This window comes from Oryzias latipes, chromosome 22, assembly GCF_053564925.1.
Source record: "Oryzias latipes strain Hd-rR chromosome 22, Olatipes_Hd-rR_3.1".
Classification (NCBI taxonomy): domain Eukaryota; kingdom Metazoa; phylum Chordata; class Actinopteri; order Beloniformes; family Adrianichthyidae; genus Oryzias; species Oryzias latipes.
Genome location: NC_136258.1, coordinates 30,626,755 through 30,632,400, shown reverse-complemented (window position 1 = coordinate 30,632,400; position 5,646 = coordinate 30,626,755).

Sequence of the window (5,646 nt, the reverse complement as noted above, 5' to 3'; positions counted from 1 at the left end):
CCACAGCAGCCCCTCCAAACCTCCACAGCAGCCCCTCCAGACCTCCACAGCAGCCCCTCCAGACCTAGAACAGCAGCCCCTCCAGACCTCCACAGCAGCCCCTCCAGACCTAGAACAGCAGCCCCTCCAGACCTAGAACAGCAGCCCCTCCAGACCTAGAACAGCAGCCCCTCCAGACCTAGAACAGCAGCCCCTCCAGACCTAGAACAGCAGCCCCTCCAGACCTCTATAGCAGCCCCTCCAGACCTCCACAGCAGCCCCTCCAGACCTCCACAGCAGCCCCTCCAGACCTGAACAGCAGCCCCTCCAGACCTAGAACAGCAGCCCCTCCAGACCTCTATAGCAGCCCCTCCAGACCTCCACAGCAGCCCCTCCAGACCTCCACAGCAGCCCCTCCAGACCTAGAACAGCAGCCCCTCCAGACCTCCACAGCAGCCCCTCCAGACCTAGAACAGCAGCCCCTCCAGACCTAGAACAGCAGCCCCTCCAGACCTAGAACAGCAGCCCCTCCAGACCTAGAACAGCAGCCCCTCCAGACCTAGAACAGCAGCCCCTCCAGACCTCCACAGCAGCCCCTCCAGACCTCCACAGCAGCCCCTCCAGACCTCCACAGCAGCCCCTCCAGACCTCCACAGCAGCCCCTCCAGACCTCCACAGCAGCCCCTCCAGACCTAGAACAGCAGCCCCTCCAGACCTAGAACAGCAGCCCCTCCAGACCTAGAACAGCAGCCCCTCCAGACCTAGAACAGCAGCCCCTCCAGACCTAGAACAGCAGCCCCTCCAGACCTCCACAGCAGCCCCTCCAGACCTCCACAGCAGCCCCTCCAGACCTCCACAGCAGCCCCTCCAGACCTAGAACAGCAGCCCCTCCAGACCTCCACAGCAGCCCCTCCAGACCTAGAACAGCAGCCCCTCCAGACCTAGAACAGCAGCCCCTCCAGACCTAGAACAGCAGCCCCTCCAGACCTTCACAGCAGCCCCTCCAGACCTAGAACAGCAGCCCCTCCAGACCTCCATAGCAGCCCCTCCAGACCTCCATAGCAGCCCCTCCAGACCTAGAACAGCAGCCCCTCCAGACCTCCATAGCAGCCCCTCCAGACCTCCACAGCAGCCCCTCCAGACCTCCACAGCAGCCCCTCCAGACCGAGAACAGCAGCCCCTCCAGACCTCCACAGCAGCCCCTGCAGACCTCCATAGCAGCCCCTCCAGACCTCCACAGCAGCCCCTCCAGACCTCCACAGCAGCCCCTCCAGACCTCCACAGCAGCCCCTCCAGACCGAGAACAGCAGCCCCTCCAGACCTCCACAGCAGCCCCTGCAGACCTCCATAGCAGCCCCTCCAGACCTCCACAGCAGCCCCTCCAGACCTCCACAGCAGCCCCTCCAGACCGAGAACAGCAGCCCCTCCAGACCAAGAACAGCAGCCCCTCCAGACCTCCATAGCAGCCCCTCCAGACCTAGAACAGCAGCCCCTCCAGACCAAGAACAGCAGCCCCTCCAGACCTCCACAGCAGCCCCTCCAGACCTCCACAGCAGCCCCTCCAGACCTCCAAAGCAGCCCCTGCAGACCTAGAACAGCAGCCCCTCCAGACCTCCACAGCAGCCCCTCCAGACCTCCACAGCAGCCCCTCCAGACCTAGAACAGCAGCCCCTGCAGACCTCCATAGCAGCCCCTCCAGACCTCCACAGCAGCCCCTCCAGACCTCCACAGCAGCCCCTCCAGACCTCCATAGCAGCCCCTCCAGACCAAGAACAGCAGCCCCTCCAGACCTCCACAGCAGCCCCTCCAGACCTCCACAGCAGCCCCTCCAGACCTAGAACAGCAGCCCCTCCAGACCTCCACAGCAGCCCCTCCAGACCTCCACAGCAGCCCCTCCAGACCGAGAACAGCAGCCCCTCCAGACCTCCACAGCAGCCCCTCCAGACCTCCATAGCAGCCCCTCCAGACCTAGAACAGCAGCCCCTCCAGACCTCCACAGCAGCCCCTCCAGACCTAGAACAGCAGCCCCTCCAGACCTCCACAGCAGCCCCTCCAGACCGAGAACAGCAGCCCCTCCAGACCTCCACAGCAGCCCCTCCAGACCTCCACAGCAGCCCCTCCAGACCTAGAACAGCAGCCCCTCCAGACCTCCAAAGCAGCCCCTGCAGACCTAGAACAGCAGCCCCTCCAGACCTCCACAGCAGCCCCTCCAGACCTAGAACAGCAGCCCCTGCAGACCTCCACAGCAGCCCCTCCAGACCTCCACAGCAGCCCCTCCAGACCTCCAAAGCAGCCCCTCCAGACCTAGAACAGCAGCCCCTCCAAACCTCCACAGCAGCCCCTCCAGACCGAGAACAGCAGCCCCTCCAGACCTCCAAAGCAGCCCCTGCAGACCTCCATAGCAGCCCCTCCAGACCAAGAACAGCAGCCCCTCCAGACCTCCATAGCAGCCCCTCCAGACCTCCACAGCAGCCCCTCCAGACCGAGAACAGCAGCCCCTGCAGACCTCCACAGCAGCCCCTCCAGACCTCCACAGCAGCCCCTCCAGACCTAGAACAGCAGCCCCTCCAGACCTCCACAGCAGCCCCTCCAGACCTAGAACAGCAGCCCCTCCAGACCTCCACAGCAGCCCCTCCAGACCTCCACAGCAGCCCCTCCAGACCTCCACAGCAGCCCCTCCAGACCGAGAACAGCAGCCCCTCCAGACCTCCACAGCAGCCCCTCCAGACCTCCATAGCAGCCCCTCCAGACCTAGAACAGCAGCCCCTCCAGACCTCCACAGCAGCCCCTCCAGACCAAGAACAGCAGCCCCTCCAGACCTCCACAGCAGCCCCTCCAGACCTAGAACAGCAGCCCCTCCAGACCTCCACAGCAGCCCCTCCAGACCTAGAACAGCAGCCCCTCCAGACCTCCATAGCAGCCCCTGCAGACCTCCATAGCAGCCCCTCCAGACCTCCATAGCAGCCCCTCCAGACCTCCACAGCAGCCCCTCCAGACCGAGAACAGCAGCCCCTACAGACCTCCACAGCAGCCCCTCCAGACCTAGAACAGCAGCCCCTCCAGACCTCCACAGCAGCCCCTCCAGACCTCCACAGCAGCCCCTCCAGACCTAGAACAGCAGCCCCTCCAGACCTAGAACAGCAGCCCCTCCAGACCAAGAACAGCAGCCCCTCCAGACCTAGAACAGCAGCCCCTCCAGACCTCCACAGCAGCCCCTCCAGACCAAGAACAGCAGCCCCTCCAGACCTAGAACAGCAGACCCTCCAGACCTAGAACAGCAGCCCCTCCAGACCTAGAACAGCAGCCCCTCCAGACCTAGAACAGCAGCCCCTCCAGACCTAGAACAGCAGCCCCTCCAGACCTCCATAGCAGCCCCTCCAGACCAAGAACAGCAGCCCCTCCAGACCTAGAACAGCAGCCCCTCCAGACCTCCACAGCAGCCCCTCCAGACCAAGAACAGCAGCCCCTCCAGACCTAGAACAGCAGACCCTCCAGACCAAGAACAGCAGCCCCTCCAGACCTAGAACAGCAGCCCCTCCAGACCTCCACAGCAGCCCCTCCAGACCAAGAACAGCAGCCCCTCCAGACCTAGAACAGCAGCCCCTCCAGACCAAGAACAGCAGCCCCTCCAGACCTAGAACAGCAGCCCCTCCAGACCTCCACAGCAGCCCCTCCAGACCAAGAACAGCAGCCCCTCCAGACCTAGAACAGCAGACCCTCCAGACCTAGAACAGCAGCCCCTCCAGACCTCCACAGCAGCCCCTCCAGACCAAGAACAGCAGCCCCTCCAGACCTAGAACAGCAGACCCTCCAGACCTAGAACAGCAGACCCTCCAGACCTCCACAGCAGCCCCTCCAGACCAAGAACAGCAGCCCCTCCAGACCTTCACAGCAGCCCCTCCAGACCTAGAACAGCAGCCCCTCCAGACCTAGAACAGCAGCCCCTCCAGACCTCCACAGCAGCCCCTCCAGACCAAGAACAGCAGCCCCTCCAGACCTTCACAGCAGCCCCTCCAGACCTAGAACAGCAGCCCCTCCAGACCTAGAACAGCAGCCCCTCCAGACCTAGAACAGCAGCCCCTCCAGACCTTCACAGCAGCCCCTCCAGACCTAGAACAGCAGCCCCTCCAGACCTAGAACAGCAGCCCCTCCAGACCTAGAACAGCAGCCCCTCCAGACCTAGAACAGCAGCCCCTCCAGACCTCCATAGCAGCCCCTCCAGACCTCCACAGCAGCCCCTCCAGACCTAGAACAGCAGCCCCTCCAGACCTCCATAGCAGCCCCTGCAGACCTCCATAGCAGCCCCTCCAGACCTCCACAGCAGCCCCTCCAGACCAAGAACAGCAGACCCTCCAGACCTAGAACAGCAGCCCCTCCAGACCTAGAACAGCAGCCCCTCCAGACCTAGAACAGCAGCCCCTCCAGACCTCCACAGCAGCCCCTCCAGACCTCCACAGCAGCCCCTCCAGACCAAGAACAGCAGCCCCTCCAGACCTAGAACAGCAGACCCTCCAGACCTAGAACAGCAGCCCCTCCAGACCTAGAACAGCAGCCCCTCCAGACCTCCATAGCAGCCCCTGCAGACCTCCATAGCAGCCCCTCCAGACCGAGAACAGCAGCCCCTCCAGACCTCTATAGCAGCCCCCTGGTGGTCGTTCCTAATCCCATCGTTCTTGTTTCAGAACCTGAACATGACGTTCCAAACCCTGAAGAACCCTCCCAGGTTGTTCCTTCCTGACCATCTTCTATCCTGATCCAGTTATTTTTTATCCTGACCCTAACACAAAAAGTCATGTGTTTAACCAAAAAAATAATTGAGGTTCAACCTAAATGACCATTTAATCGTAAAACTATTAATATATTTACTGTATTTGTTTTATTATTAAATAGTAAGTAGTTTACAGTGCTGTAGAAATTGCTGTATTTCAGTATTTAAGGTATTTTGTTCAGGTTTTCTCTGTAAATTAAAATGAGTGGAGCAGACGAGTACTTCTGTTGCATGTCAACAGTCAGCAAAAGATTTTTTTTTTACAAAAGTAAACAAAGATTAGAGCTTTCTACACTCTGCAGTTTAGATAAAAGTCTAACAACCGATGGAAACTGCAGAACCTGATCCAGAGAGAAGGTTCATTTCAATTCAATTTTATTTCTATAGCCCAAAATAACAACAACAGTCGTCTCGATGGGCTTTGTACCGGTAATTGAAAAAGTACAACATAAAATCATAAGGATCAGGATTGCATAGAATTCAATAGGAAAATACTAAATGGAACTAACAAACAGACTAAACTAAACTGGACCTGCCCTTAGACCCTCCTTCCTGGTAAAGCTTCTTCCACTTTCGGCTTCTCCCATCAGGGGTCGCCACAGCGAACAAGTCGCATGGTAAATTTGGCAATGTTTTATGCCGGATGCCCTTCCTGACGCAACATTCTCAAACCAGGCTTGGAACTGGCAGAGGTAGAGAAGGGAACAGGGAGCAGCCCGGAGTCGAACCCTGGTCTCACGGACGGAAGGCGCCGCAAACCAGCACGAGCTAAACTGGCTCCTCCTTCCTGGTAAAGCAAACTCCCAAAAAAACAGATTCAGGAATAAAGAAGAAACCTCAGGGGTGTCCACATGAAGGAGGGATCCTCCCCCAGGACGGACAGGCGATTTACCAGAACT